General features: G+C 40.9%; 2 long non-coding RNA genes across 16 annotated transcripts; both read left to right on the top strand.

Annotated features, from left to right (window-relative positions):
• The first annotated feature begins 367 nt into the window (after positions 1-367).
• On the top strand, positions 368-8,643 carry LOC135332182 (uncharacterized). 15 transcript variants are annotated; one of them, XR_010393142.1, is made up of 8 exons: positions 1,660-3,194; positions 3,310-3,484; positions 4,933-5,119; positions 5,253-7,479; positions 7,541-7,610; positions 7,686-7,884; positions 8,043-8,173; positions 8,228-8,639. It is a non-coding gene; the product is annotated as an uncharacterized LOC135332182 (long non-coding RNA). The 15 variants fall into 15 exon arrangements; XR_010393141.1 differs by having other exon boundaries at positions 1,661-3,194; positions 5,253-5,544; positions 5,599-5,717; positions 6,079-7,884; positions 8,228-8,637; XR_010393133.1 differs by having other exon boundaries at positions 1,661-3,194; positions 5,253-6,900; positions 6,951-7,037; positions 7,146-7,884; positions 8,228-8,636.
• Positions 8,644-10,941: 2,298 nt separating this feature from the next.
• On the top strand, positions 10,942-14,710 carry LOC135332183 (uncharacterized). Its single transcript, XR_010393143.1, has 3 exons — positions 10,942-11,096; positions 11,240-11,363; positions 12,942-14,710. It is a non-coding gene; the product is annotated as an uncharacterized LOC135332183 (long non-coding RNA).
• Positions 14,711-16,382: the final 1,672 nt, after the last annotated feature.

Here is a 16,382-nt window from a genome sequence, read left to right as displayed (position 1 = left end):
TATAATTATAAGACTGTACTGTATTGCACTGAGACAACCACCAAGCTGTGCTGCAAGTCAGATCAGAGAACCAGTGTGGCCAGCTCTGGTGGCAGTAGCTACCTGCTTAATGATGACTAAGCTATTCTACTATAGCATGTAGAAAGACACAAGAAAAGGTAATAATGATAGAATCTAAACACACAATCTAGACTAGATTCTAGTAGATCATCTAGCTAAGCCTAAGGTACAGTATAGCTAGCTATAGTGCTTGCAAACTTCCAGTTCCAAGTCCATGTCCAGCTTGCTGCATCGTAGACCTCTGCGTGGGCAGTCCAACATCTCTAGCTCAGTATGCCCACGCTCATTTTCACCCTTCTACCACCCTTCTACCCTCACGCGACTTCCCGATACTCCTAACTCTACGTCTATTTCTTTCTTTATTCCTCCAATTAATACCGTATTTTATCTCATTGAACGAATAATACAGTATTTTATCTTATTGAACGATTGTGATGATAAAGAACAGAAAGGAGAGCCTGTGTAGAGGCTACAAACTCTCAGGGTTACAAACAGGACTGCACAGGCCCAAAGTAGCAATGTAGACCAATCGTTGGAACCTACTGAGGATCAAAACAACTCGCAACCACCTTTTTTAGGTCAGACTTAGGCAATCAACATAACGTGGAGGGTGCAAACTCTCAGGGTTACAAACAGGACTGCTCTTATGACATGTACTAGTAAGTGTTTCTCTAAGCCTAATAACCTAAAATAGATGAATTAAGGGCTATTTGTGCTACCCACTGCCCAGATGTTGTTTGTCTAGTAGAAACATGGTTGTGTAGTGATATTATAGATAGTGAGTTATACATTCCTAACTACAATGTATTTAGATCAGGAATGGTGGCGGTGTTGCCATGTTTATTCACAAAAGCATTCATTTTAACATTTTACTTTTAGGGCCGCTTGGTCTAGAATTTGTGCTAGTCACTTTAATCAGAGCATAGATACACGAAAGAAAGGGATAGGCAACACCCAGCACTTTCGTTGGATGAGGCGAGTTGCTAAAAAGGGGCGTGTAATGAACAAAAAGGGGTGTGTGCACTCAAAATGTCAGTAAAGAGTTTGTAGTATTATAGCAAACTGTGCTCTTGAGGAGACACCAGATACACTTAGACATAGGCTATTAATCTTTTAGAGCTGCTATATGCAAAGTGATGAGAAAGTGAGCTCCAAAGGGGGTGTCAGTACACTCTACAAACCATAACAGGTCTGTTCCCAAGTCCTTCAAATGCCATCTCTTTGATCACACAATACAGATAAAGATACTTGTGTTCCACTTTCTAATACCTAAACTGTGTCTTAGAGCACTTCAAACTAGATTACCATGTACAGTAAGAGCAGGAGAGGTACGCAAACTTTCTGGACTTCGGACAAACGTTTCATGGTGCTGCTACTACTTCACTGCATTGAGAGCTGGAAAATATGCTTTGTTCCATGCAGTTATAAACACACTTTAATTCTGTGTAACGCACATGTTATAAAATTAATTCATATTGGAGATATAGGTACATAAACTGACAAATCGGTCTTTTTTCACACAAATCAAGCCGAATAAAAGAAAGCTCGCCACTAAGATAGCAACTGTAGCTATCAGTAGTGCTGGGTGTATGTGTGCATGATGCCTGATTGCTTTGAATTTCTCTTTTAGGCCCCCTACGAGAAAAATAAGCAGATATAGGGATCATTGTGTACTTTCTTGAGTGCAACTCGCCTCCAACCAGAGGGTGTGACGTCACACACTGCATTTATCTAGCATCATGTGGGGCGTTGCCTATCCCTTTCAGAGATCACCTCAAGTTATGTCTTGGTGTCTTTTATCGTCCACCGTCCTCAGAAAATTCTATTGATACTTTCTCAGATGCACTGCTCACTATAAATCAGTCTTGTCTATCCGATTTAATTATTATTGGTGACTTCAATGTTAATTTCCATCCTTCGCATTACATGTATGCACACTTGTGTGTAATTTTTCGGTATCACAAATTGTCAAGTGTCCCACTCGTTTTTCGGGCACAGGCCATTCATCAACTATTGATTTGGTGCTGGTTTCAAGGCCGAACAATGTGGAAAATTGTACATCCATACCTAAACTAACCAATTCAGATCACTTGGGTTTATTCTTCACCCTGAAAAAAGAAAAAATACTGTCCCCTCAAAGAAAGAGTTATCAGAAGACAAGTTTGGAGATATTCATTAGCAGACTAATTGGGAAATGGAGTTCTACTCGAATGACATTGATTCCTGTGTGTCAGCTTGGAACTCGTCCTTCCTGCAAATCATGGAAGTTAGTATACCCATTTTCAAGTATCAAGGTTAAAGGAAAAATTCCTTGGATCAACAAGGAAATTATCAGAGCGATAACCAAGAGAAATATACTTTTTAAGAGATCTAAATTATCGAATCAAGCTGGTGATGCTAAGAGGTTTAAAAACCAAAGAAATCTTGTGGTATCTATGATTCGAAAAAGTAAGAAGAACTTCGACAGATTGAATACTAAAGATGATAACTGTTTTGGAAAACAATAAAAACCCTGAATGGTAACACTTGTTCGATCCCTACACTCAAAGAGAATGGCAGGACATTTGACAAACCAATTGAAAAAGCCACTGCACTTAACATTTTTTTCCATTCTTGTTTCAATCTCAAGTGTCCTCCACTAGAAATAGATGACTCCGCTGACCAATTTGCTGACCTACACCCTTCTGATTGCCCAAAAGATCTGCTGTGTACAGAACAGGAAGTATATGAATATCTTGAGAATTTCAGGGGGCTGAATATTCACTCCTAGAAACTGATGAAGGAGAGAAGAAAAGGAAGCAAATGTGTTTATTTTACAGTCACAGAGCAAAGGTCAGCAGCTCAAGGAAAAAAAGAGAGGACGAGAGTCAGCAACCTCGCCTTGGCCTATCAGACTCTGGCAAGGCTCAGAAATGAATAATGCATGAGCAGATACTTCCAAAAGGTTTGGGAACTTTCGAAGTACTTTGGATGCAGAGATGAAGCGCCTTCATGGAACGGGTTTAGTAGGATACGTCCCAAAGGCTACCAGCTTTATGCCAGACGCTGATGAACTGTCTGGGACTGCATGACATGGACCTAGACGCTAGCGCTATGGACCAGGACGGTGAAAGACCAGGCACTGTGTGACTCTGGTAAGTAGTATTTAGTATAGCTAGAATATCAGTAGTGTATTAAAGTATAGTACGTATAGCTAAAATAGAATTAGCAGTAATGAACAGTCTTTATGTGAGCTTGTAAATTTCATAGATCGTTCACCGAGCCACACCTTCTCTCTGATGTCAACAGTATCAGGGGGTGGACCGTCTGGTGGAAGTGGGTCTGTCCAACGATGACGGAGATGAACTTCCTGATGACAAAAGTGTGTCATCGGATGATGGACTGTCCGGCGACGATGAAAATTTGTTGATGTCTGACAGTGAAGGTACCATACTGCTCTTTGCCGTTCTAAAGAGATACCTGGTATCACACTCACACTAGCTGTGCAGTTATAAAGAGATACCTGGTGACAATAGGGCTGATGGTTATACAATGTATACCAGAGGCGATGGTACACCTTATCAAAACAACCAAATGATACCCACGATGTACCTCTTGGGTGGTAATGGAAAGCATCGTTAGTAGCATCGTTAGTAATATTCAAATTGATATATCTTAGCACTGTTACATTCATATGATGTGAAAATCAAGCTTAGTCAAGCCTTTATACCATGATCAATAAGGCCACTCCAAATGAGACTGTAGTTTCCCGTCAGAGACTCTAGTAAATTATATGCGGGTGTGAGCAGGATTATTCATTACTATGAATCTCATTATAAATGTGGTGCATCATCAATGAATTTAATTAATCACCCACAAAAATGTTACTATACACACATACACCCACAAACAGAACAAGAAAAAAGTAATTTCAATATTTCATTGGATAATTAGAGAAATAATGGCCATAATGACTATTTAATGCGGTAGCTAAAGCAGGAAGCGCGAGTTGGACGGGAAACTACAGTCTCATTTGGAGTGGCCTAAAAAACTTTTTTTTGGATTTTATCTCACCGCTGGCCGGGCATTTAAAATGATAAAAACGGGTGGGCGTAAATAGCAACACATGTTGCACCATTTTATTCCTTGTTGTATTTTTTTTTTTTTTTTTTTTTAATTAAAGTTACTCATGTAGGGTACTAATCTAGGCAAGACAAAATAATAAAGATTACAACAAGAAAAACAAAAACAAAAATTATACAAAAAGGAAAAATATACTTGTTAGTCCATTTGGCATAAGTGTGCCTCGGCCGACACCAAATCCATTTGTGGGATGGTCTTGATGGCGCGACCACGGGAGGACCGGGAGCCTCGAACACATTGTATAGCAGATCTGAGCAGACTATATGATAGGGAGCATCTTAGCCAGTTTATGACCTGGTGGTATGGTTGGTCCCATTTCTCAGCTAGGAGGGAAGCCAATCTTTTGTAGAACACTGTTGCTTCTTTTCCTAGCCCCCCACTTGCGGAGAGCACTAAGGGGGTGAAGGACGCATGTTCCACCTCCCTCACTCTTTGCTCATAGGCTCTTTTCTTCTCTAGTTCGTGTTTTCTGAAGCACTGCTCCAGGCTCGTGTTCCTGTTCCTTGTTGTATGGGCATTCTATTGGTATATGGTTGCTAGGCATTTTATTGCTCTGGAAACCCGATAGAGAATAAACAGACATTTCACTTTTTGCTGTTAATTAAGAATCCAACGGTTAAAGGGTTAACCTAGAAACTGGCAAATCTATGGGCATATCTCCTAAAATGCTAAAAAGTACTGCAGAAAATAGTGCCTCTCCACTTGCAATGTTGTTTAATTTATCAATCAGCACAGGTAATTACCCTTCAGGTTCCCGTACCCAAGAGTGGTGATCCATCACTTCAAAAAACACGTGAAAGCACTTCTGGAGGAGCACATGAAATTACATTCACCAATTTCCCCAAGGCAATGGGGCTTTATGTCGTCACGTTCAACTGTGTCAGCTCTCATTCAAGTGATTGATGACTGGAGCAGGGCTGTCGACGGGGGATATGAGGTCTGTATTGTATTTTAATATTATGGCGAATGTCATACCACGGCCGCCGGGTAATATGCCTTCTCCTTTTAAAAGAAAAATCATAATATCGATGCACATTCAAGGTTGCTAATGCCCCATTTTATTTCTGCAGGCAGCCATCGTTCCAATCCTCTAAATGTGAAGTTCATTGCCTGGCAACTGAGGGACATTTTTCTTATTACAAGAATTTTAGAAGGCCAGCGAATATGTAGGTCCTTTGTTCCTTAAAGATGAAGATGTCATCAAAGTAAGGTCCCTGTTGGGACACAGTGCCTGCCCCAACCACCCCCAATCTGCTTTTCTGATCTATTATAATCGATAATTAGAAGGAGAAATGGATGCATTATAAAATGTGTATATATGGCCAGAGAAAAGACAACAAGGATGAATGGAGTATATCTATAGTAAGTGCGCAGTATCTGGCTGGACCAGCTAGTCACACTATGATTATAATATAGTATCTATACTGAGAGGAGTGTCACTCCTGTATAGAGATAAGAGATGCCAAGAGGCAGCAATATGCTACCGTGAGGTAACGGCCCCAATCCAGGAATTAATGGAGCAGCTGTGCGCTCAAGTAAGTACAGTGTACAGAGAGAAAAGATTCCAAGATGCGACAATGCTAGACGTAGCTATGAAAAATAATGGTTCGTTGTGGATGCTCATTTGAGATTATAGTATGGCGAGTGGCATACCACGGTCTTATGACGACAGTATAGTAATTATAGTATGACATTTTGAAAGGAAAAATTTATTTTACAACACAAGAATTTTAGATGGCCAGCGCCAAAGCTCAAAAGCTCAAAAGGAAAACAGGAGTACCTGTTTTACATGTGCTCATTCGCCACTTCTGCGGTAGGTGATATTCTCACACTCGACATGTTTATTAAATTGACAGTGATGGTCTGTATGACACTGTGTATTATACACCTGTGCAGGTCCTTCGTTCTCTGAGAACTATTATGAATACAAGGCAGTGGTTTTGAATGGTCGTCGCCTGGTCCCTCCACCCCATCAAGTGTGAGCATTAGCAGTTTTCACACTGTTTTTCCCAATGTAGGCATTGTCATTTTTGTGTCGAAGCCCTCATACGATAAAACAGTTTAACAGATGTGAGAGATAGGAATAACTGGACTCTTCTTCACTCATACTCTGATGAATGTAACTAATCATAAGTTTAAAATAAAAATGAAGAGACAAATGTTCTTGAAGCAGTCAAACGCAAACAAAAAAATCATGCGTGTATATACATTTGTTGTGGGTTTATGGTTTACACACACATTGAGTGTCAGTGAACACAGATATGCACAGTTGTGCACATTAAAACACACTAAAAATTACCAGTGAAAAGTAGTGCGCTATTTAACACACCATTTTAACAATGTATATAGTGCAACAAGGCATACACTGCAAAAAAGGCTTCTTTAAAACAAAATAATAATTATTATCATTATTTTTATAAAAATGGATGAATGGAGTATATCTGGATGCGATACTCATTCATAAAGATGAAGATGTCATCAAAGTAAGGACACGGTGCCTGCCCCAACCACCCCCTGATCAAGAAGGAGAAATGGATGTGTCCAGACAATATGTGCTAACTGTGAGAAAAGCTCTGTCAAGTGTCCCGAATGTCCCGAATGTACATGTGAGCACGTGAATCCCTTCAATAAAAAAAAACAGTACAAGTATTATGCAGAAAAGGGCATGATATAAACCAAGAACGTGATGGTCAACAAAGTATACCTCTTACACTGGTGGTGTGCATTTTAAGTCTATGTTCCATTTTATTGTTTGTTTATTCTTGCAGAGTGTTTCTGAAGATGTTTCCACCAGTACCAAGGATGACAGTGGATTGGCTTATAGCAGCTCAGGTGTTGATGTCGAAGACAATACAGTTAGTATATCACTCCATATGGCGTATGTTTTTTACAGAGTGACAGTGGTAACGAGAGAACCATCATCATTAATCATACCGTGTTATAATGTATATACCTTTGTTCAGAGGCAACTGATGATGATGGCCAGACTGCTCTTGACGTTGCTTATTGGAGTGATCACACTGAAATTGTTGACTGAAATTACCTCCAATCTCTACCAAACTACGATTATGAGTACATGTTGTGGTCCAACCCTAACCCTGCCAACATGACAACGATAAAAGAAATGACTGGTGCTCCTCGGAAGGCTTATTGGAGTGATCACACTGAAATTGTTGACTGAAATTACCTCCAATCTCTACCAAACTACGATTATGAGTACATGTTGTGGTCCAACCCTAACCCTGCCAACATGACAACGATAAAAGAAATGACTGGTGCTCCTCGGAAGGCATACAGGTTCGTAAAAGCTGTCAGCTTAAGTTACTAAATTTTATAGTCGTGTGGCTGATGCCGATAGTATCAAGCCATCATTCCTCTCTCCGTATACTGGAAAACTTGTGCACTTCGTCATTTGCCCCAGCCACCAGGTTTGTAGTAACGAACGTGTGTACTCACGCGCTCACACAGCTGAAAAATATGATTTCAACTCTCTTTCAATCAAGACCCGCAAAACGTGGGGGTACAAGAGCATTCAAAGTCGGTAATGTCACCTTTGGTTGGTCGATCATTGAAGATATGTACTCAAGAGAAGTATCTCGTATCCAAGCTAGCCAGTGCTCAAGAGTGCCCAAACTCAAAAAGAGCTACATAATTCGAGACTCATGGACCCGACTAAACGTATTACCGTCCAAGGTTATGCAGGTAATTATTAGTGTACAGGTCATGCACCACTTTGCAATTTTAATATACTTTTAACACCAAGATGAAGTGCTAGCCGAATTAAGAGAATATGCTCGTAGTGATCCTAAACCGAAAGATGCTCCCAGTGTGGAAATGATTATTGAATATATCTATCTTAGGTACAAAAGTGAGAGTTTTTGAGAAAGATGGAACTACAATATGCAGAATGACGGAAGGATTCGAATTCTTCACACAGTGGGCAAAAGAGAGCGAAAAAGATGAAGATAAACGAACATTTTTGGCATGGCAGGTAAATGGCTGTAATTATGGATACATGTATACATACAAACACACACACACACAGACCTGGGATTTGATGCGTATCATGTGGTATGGCCTAGTTAATGACTTCACTACCTCTAACCCTGGCTACTATATCAACCCCAGAAGAGTAAATGGCAGCGCTACAGAGACAATTTTTGGACAGCTAAAGCAGACCACAAGCAGTAATCTAACCGCAGCTAATTATGAAACAGCTAAGGCAACTCTCCTTACAAAACAACAGTCAAGTTCCAAAGACGGTGAACAGTATCGATCAGCTAAACTGTATTTGAGACAGTCGAACTTATCAAAGGAGACCAATTATATACAATAATTATTTACCGTCACTTGAATACAATTTTATTGTGTGTGTTTTTTTAAACTTTCAATTCATCTCTTAAGGATACACTACCGTCTACTGATTTGTTTTGGGTAATGCATGACAGTTTTCCTATATTACGTAAAAACTCGTTACACCTAGCATTACACACTTTATTCAGTAGTGTTCTATATACAAAGTTTCAACAATGTCGTCCGCAGAAGTCTCAATGTTCGCCACCCCAATAACAAATTCGTTGAACAAAGTTCTGTCTGAAACTATAGCCGTGTGAGTGACATGAAATAGTTTGTCGCCATACATTCGATAGCATTTTTGGTTTAAATTCTCAACAATCTTTAGCTCCACAGACCGCATCTACGACCAGAGAGAAGGTTTAAGGAATGTAAGGCCTCCTCTGTCCAAATAATTGACAGGATTAGGTAGCAAGTGTTTGTCTGCGTTAGGTAATTTCAAAGAAATGGCGAAGTCCAATACATTCTTTATGCTGTTTAATATAGCAGGCTTCTTTTGCTCTGCATTTTTCATCTGTGCTTTCAGGTGGTCTGAAGCAGACTTTAGTGCCCAACCACAAATGCGGTGCATAGCAACATCATCCGAAGGCTTTTCTTCTATTGGTGGTTGTGTATCTTCATGGTGAGATGATGAGATTTTTTCTAATGAATTTGACATTTGTTGGCTTATTCCCCAATGAACGGCATTCAAAACAATTGCAACCGTAGACCCTTGTGTTTCTTTGTCACCAGGGATACCGCAAACTAGCTGTGTCATAGTTTTTGTTACATCAGTTTGTTTTTCTTCACAAGTTAAAGATCCCAACCATCTTAGAAACCATCTTAGAAATAGCTCCGAGTCCTTCGCAGCAACACTTGCACAGGTCTTATACAGTTTTAGGTATTCATTTACAGAGTAATTCACCAAAGTATACAGTTCATCAGGACAGGACTTTATATGTTCCCATATCTGTTGTCTTTTGGGAAATAGTTCTCCAAACATCTCCTTCTCCACTCTGAAATAAACGCAGTCCATTATTTTTGTCATGTCAATCTCTGACACCCTGCCTTGCTCAATATCAGTTAATAAAGGTTGGCCTTTCTTCTTAATATTAGGCTTTCTTTTATTCTTGGGAATAGAAGGAACATCGGTCCTTCTCTTGAGCTTGTTTGTGCAAGGGTTTTAGGGTTTGTGGCTAACTCTATCTCAACGGCTACAGGTATCTCTGAGCCATCTATGTGATCTAGTTAGTGCACGTGCAATAATTTATTGTCTATTTTTAGCTGCTAGAGTCCCCGCCCATTTGTTTTTGTATAGGCACCTAAGAGGAGGATATGCACCCATATATCCTCCGAGTAGGTGTGGCATATCTGACTTATACCACGTGACCGCAGCACTATAAAAGGACCTCCCCCTAGCATCACGATGCAGACTGCAAAAAAGAACAAGACTATGCCGGATTTTGCAGCCGTCAAAGAGCTAGTTGAGCAACATGTTGACTCCTACAGATGCTCAAGAGCTTCCTTGGTCCAAGCGTTTACCATTCGACGTCCCTTACTGGAGTTGCAAGCTCTTCTTGGATAAAATGTATCTAAACCGCGCCCATGGACCCATGGAAGCTTAGCCATCTTGTTGGAGAGCACCTTCTGTGTTTCTGCCGTCGCTTTGAGTCTTAGTACCCGTCAAGCATGGCTCTTTTCTCTTTGCTTACTTTCTTGAACAAATGAAAAAACAACTTGAAAAACTGTGCATGCCTGGGGCTGTATGCTAATATTCTATATATCCTACAGCTGTTGACCAATGAGATCAATTTGTGGTGACGTAAGTGTGGTATAATGATAGATAGTAGTTGCATGCCCTCTTCTCTTCATACGCCCTTGGCTATACACAGCTAGCTAGCTTGCATAATTTAGTAAAACTTAGTTGGGCGGGATCTTTTATAGTCGCAGCCCAATCAGATCACAGCCATTTTCTAATGTGGTCAGTGTCACATCCGGTTGCGCAACAGAATAGGCGGAACCACTCCCTATGGAGTCCGGATTTGCTATAGTGCCACCAAATGGCATTATAATACTATTGCAACATTTACTACCACGTTCAAATAAATCAATGGTGATATTAGTTTTAGTACTTCTATACGGATAAAGGCTGTCATCACAATGATTCACGTGCTATTGGTGGCTAAACATAGGTGAACAAGACTCAATGAACTATTGGTAATAATAATAATTATAGTTTCATGCATTCATACAAGTGCAACTGTAATACTGTTTAGCAAGCCAAATGCTAGTTACTCACTGGATGGCTTCAGATAGGTTTCCTTCAGTGTACTCCATTTTGCTTCTAAAGGCATGCTTGGATCATGTGAGCCAGGACCCCCAAGATGTTACTACTGAGGGTCAAAATGACCGCAGCTTTATGGGGTCAGAGGTCAGTTCAGAAAAAAGGGGCTGGGCTCTGTGCTTTTTTTAGAATACAATATTCAAATAATCTAGCTAGCTCGCTAGCTAGCTCGCTAGCATACAGGCTAGGCAGTAAGAGAGTAGCGAGCTAGCATGCAGGCAGTAAGAGAGTATCACAGGTGAGGAAGTACACGTGCATTGGAGGGTAAATAAATACAAGTGTATTGGAATTATTATTGTGTCTTCTCTCGATCTCTCCAACACCTGAGAGGTGCAGCTGATTCATTTGGGCTACCTTCATAACCCGTATATTCTATTGTAGATAGAAGAGGAAGAGGGATTGGAATCAAGGCACATAGCTGCAGAACGGAAGAACCCATACAGCAGCTTTATCCATCAGGGGAAAAGTGTGTGCTCTAAGTTTTTCCGATTTCTCTTTGCTGCAGGTACGTTTCATAACCTAATGTGCCATGTTTTATACCTGTGTACCCTAGAGTGTGCAGGCGTATGTATTTCGTGGTGTGTATTGTGTGTGCGCAAGTGCATTTTTTATTTACTGCACACACAATACACACCAAGAAATACATACGCCCGCGCACTCTAGGGTACACGGTACGTGTAAGTGTATAATTTTCTATGTGTGTATTGTGTGTGCAGTAAATAAAAAATGCACTTGCGTACACACAATACACACCAGGAAATACATACGCCCGCGCATTTAAGGTACACGGTACGTGTAAGTATATAATTTTCTATGTGTGTATTGTGTGTGCAGTAAATAAAAAATGCACTTGCGCACACACAATACACACCAAGAAATACATACGCCAGTGCACTCTAGGGTACACAGTACATGTAAGTGTATATTTTTCTATGTGTGTATTGTGTGTGCAGTAAATAAAAAATGCACTTGCGCACACACAATACACACCAAGAAATACATACACCCGCGCACTCTAGGGTACACGGTAAGTGTATATTTTTCTATGTGTGTATTGTGTTGCAGTAAATAAAAAATGCACTTGCGCACACACAATACACACCAAGAAATACATACGCCCGCGCACTCTAGGGTACACGGTACGTGTAAGTGTATAATTTTCTATGTGTGTATTGTGTGTGCAGTAAATAAAAAATGCACTTGCGCACACACAATACACACCAAGAAATACATACGCCCGCGCACTCTAGGGTACACGGTACGTGTAAGTGTATATTTTTCTATGTGTGTATTGTGTGTGCAGTAAATAAAAAATGCATTTGCGCACACACAATACACACCAAGAAATACATACGCCCGTGCACTCTAGGGTACACGGTACGTGTAAGTGTATATAATTTTCTATGTGTGTATTGTGTGTGCAGTAAATAAAAAATGCACTTGCGCACACACAATACACACCAAGAAATACATACGCCCGTGCACTCTAGGGTACAGTGCTTTATGTTATGTAGCTTTGGCACCTCCACCGAGGCATCAGCACCTACGGTGCTTTCATTGGAAAGGTAATTCTGAGAGCTACTGCATCAATATTATTAGTTTAGGAATTGAACATGCTCTCAAAAATGCTACCATAATTCAAAAACATGTACCTGTACATGAAACAATTTTATACATGGCTGAAACATAATAGTTTCAGCATAACAGTATAATAGGGGAGAATGATGCTTCAAAATGGTGAAGTTTGATATTACAAAAATCCAACTCGAATTCTTATAAAGTGGGATGCGAGATCTAGCCAACTCCCAACACGTGATCAGCGTCCATTTAGGCACGTACATGTATAGTATATATTCGCTTTAAACGCAACAGTAAGCCACATCTTTCAGAAAAAAAACACATTGGCATGCCTGTCAGCCCACTCTACTACCAAGATCAAAAACAAAGTGTAATTACGCGACATTGAGAGGAAATCATTATATAAAAGCCGAATTCTGTGTAGCAACTTCTTAGGATGCGAATTGGAAATAATTATGAAATTAGAATGTGATAACAGCTGCAATTAACATTATAAATGATTTAGCCAAATCCCATGAACCAGTTGGACGTGCTCCAAGATATTTATGGCTGCTCTGAGAGACGTTCTAGGTATAGCTGATCTAAACAAGAAAAGCCATCTTTTCTCAGCAATCAGGATATCTAGAAGAGCTGCTAGAAGCCAGGAAAGCTGCTCGACATGAAGGGCCACTAATGCGAATCGAGAGGATAAAGTTCATCCGTCGTGTAGTCGGGGAACCAGAGAGTGTAGCCAAAAGAATGACTTTGGTATTAAAGGTAAGTTAACATTGTTAATTAGTCTCTTTCTTCAACAGGCCCACCAAGAAATAGATCACCAGTGTTCTTGCAAACACTGGCAGCTGGTATGAAAGTCAACAACCTCACTGTGGCTGATGTTGCTTATCCCCTAATTACGAAGAAGGTGATAAACGTGTTCCAGTTGCAGCTCATTCACGTGCGCAATGGCTGCATCGTACCATATTATCAAGGACAAATCAAAGAGCATCCATGGAGCAATATTGCCCAGCCGGATACACTGCAACTGATGGTGGAGGGAGCAAATATGAAGTAATGAAACAGTTAATGGATTTATTCGGTGACGTCCAGCCTGGAGAAAACTGGTCAATCGTACCATATTATCAAAGACAAATCAAAGAGCACCCATGGAACAATATTGTCCAGCCGGATACTCTGCAACTAGATGGTGGAGCAAATATGAAGTAATGAAACAGTTAATGGATTTATTCGGTGACATCCAGCCTGGAGAAAACTGGTCAATCGTACCATATTATCAAGGACAAATCAAAGAGCACCCATGGAACAATATTGTCCAACCGGATACTCTGCAACTAGATGGTGGAGCAAATATGAAGTATAATGAAACAGTTAATGGATGTATTCGGTGACATCCACCTGTTATGTTTGATGAAATTGGAGAGCCCAGTACCAGCTATAGACATGGAGCAGTTAATTTTGTTCTACTTTGCTGAGCATCTTACATTATACGTATATCTACCAAGCGCTTTCCAATAAGATCTGCCCTCTCTTGACAGATGCACAGGTCCTCCGAGGGCAATAGTGCATGCGGCAGCCTTGTGGCAGTCTACCTTTAATGTGAAGCTGCCCTTGATGCTCCGTATTGGGAGAGAGAGAGCACCCCAGGCGCAAAAAGTTTCTAGTTGCCTTGAACCAAGCACAATACACTGAGTCATACTGCGTAATGGACAGGGTTGGCCAGTGTATTGCAAGCTACTTGCATGGAAAGAGAAGGGGTTTTCAAGTGGACAAAAAAATGAGTTTTCGTGTTGCGAAGAGAGTTCCTTGCCAAATGAAATGCAAGTATACATAATTATTAGGAAAACTTCTGTCACAGTATATATATGTGTTCATTTTAATCTAGAATGTGTACCTTATACAATGTCTGTCGGCAGTGCTTTGACATATCGAAGACTTCAAGATTGTTCTAAACAAGCTGCATAAGTACTGACCGATTAAAGGGTGGATACTGAAACTCAAACGGAGTTGATGTTATGTACATTGCAAGAAAAAACATGGATTCTGTTTCCATGCAGAGTAAGTCTACGAATAACATTAATTTAACAGAATTTAACACCAGCACATGTGAAAGTAATGAAGGTACTACATGGTTACAAACCACATACCTGAATAGTGACGACAAGCGTTTCACTTTCTGCTGATGAACCGTGTCACCGTGAAAACATTGGGGAACACTTTTTTAGTGTCATATTGTTTGTGAAAATGGATGTGGTCAGTTGCTAGGCAACGATTATTGTGTCATGATATCTCTGGGGTCTGGTGTAGTATGGTTGCGGATAACTGCCCATCTCCGGGCTCTGATCATGTATGCAAATTGTGTGCCTGCGCCCAGACCGTGAGTCAACGTAGTTTAATCCTGTTGCATTGCGTGGGCGTGGAGTGTTGCCTCATAACTTTCATCATCATAACTTTTTATAAGTTATGCCCATGCGCAAGCGATGTTACGCCGTCTGTCTGCATGTTGTGCTACAGCTGCATGCTAATGTTCCTTATTCGAGAAAAAACATTTTTCATTAACGGGTACTTTCCCTAAGGGGAAGGTATTTCTGACGTTCGATTCTGTGAACAAACTGATCGACTATTATGTCGATGTCCTCGAGGCAAAACCCTAGCAACTACTCTTACAAAAGAAAGAGACCAAAAGGGACCAACCAGAACTGCTGCGAGAACCACCACGGTGATACCTACAGGAACCACAGGAAAGACAAGGCCCCTGAGGAGAAACTCACGAAGAACTAACCCCAACCACATCCCAGTTGACAGACACAATATTTGGATATGTCCGAGGAATATGTGTCTCATGTATTCAAGTATGCTGCCCGTGTCGATAAATCCCGAAAAAGGCCCCGGTATATGTTGATAGGGGAGAGGAGATAGGCATAGGCATAACAATATAATGATGTCTAAATTTGTCATCCTGTACACTCACAATAGTGAATCCGTCAGATCTCCCGCCACTCGTATCTTCTCTGCATCGGAGACTCCAAGCAGGCGGCTAACAACCCCAGAGTGGTCTGGTCACAGTTGAATAGCTCCTTGTATGCCCTGGCTAATCAGAACCAGCGGGGGAGGACGTGCCAACATTGTATGGAGACCGATCATGCGTCTTAGAGTTGTTTGTGTCCTCGCCCCTCCTTCGAATCTGGGAGACTCCCGTCTGAGGCATTCAGATAGGGATAGGGGCCACTGGGACAGACGCCGGCTTCATGTGGGGACGTTCGGTAACAAAACTAGTTCATAGTGAGCTTCCACTCCAATCATTGTTGACAATATGCTATAGCCACCACCACTGTACTATAACAAATTATCTTATCTTGATAGATCGTCAGCAAACCCGCTTGGTCAGTATACAGTGGTTTCCATATCTTTGTGCAAGAGCACTGTAACCATACCCCACGAAAATTACCCGCTATACGGTACTATTTTTCGAAAATAATCCCATCCTACATGCATGTATATGTTATACAATGAGACACATTTTCTTTCATACTTAAGTATTGACGTGTTTGGTCTTTCTTAGAAGCTTCATAGCCAGTACATGGATCACCCCCTTTCCCTTTATGGAGCAGCTGAGAAACAGCGCCACGAAGAGGGTGTTGTGGTCTCCCACTGAAGCTTATCCAAGTGCGTAATGGATGAATCTATGATGATCCAGAGTGCCTACCGTTTGTGCATGAACATGATCACTATACCACCCCACTGGCAGCCTGTGAACGTTTTATGCTTTTGGTAAGAAGATTCCACCAGACAGCATGTCACCAAAGGTATGTGCCTGTCTGTATCACATATGCTGTACTCTGGTTTAAAGTTGGGTGTGCGAGCACTACTGGCTTTCCGACTGGACCATAGCCACTGACTATACTGACATATGCACTTGCGAAGTCTATACTCCTCCTACTTCTGAAACACA

This window comes from Halichondria panicea, chromosome 2 (assembly GCF_963675165.1).
Source record: "Halichondria panicea chromosome 2, odHalPani1.1, whole genome shotgun sequence".
Taxonomy (NCBI): domain Eukaryota; kingdom Metazoa; phylum Porifera; class Demospongiae; order Suberitida; family Halichondriidae; genus Halichondria; species Halichondria panicea.
The sequence above is the reverse complement of the archived record's forward strand: the minus strand, read 5'-3'. Positions and strand labels throughout refer to the sequence as shown.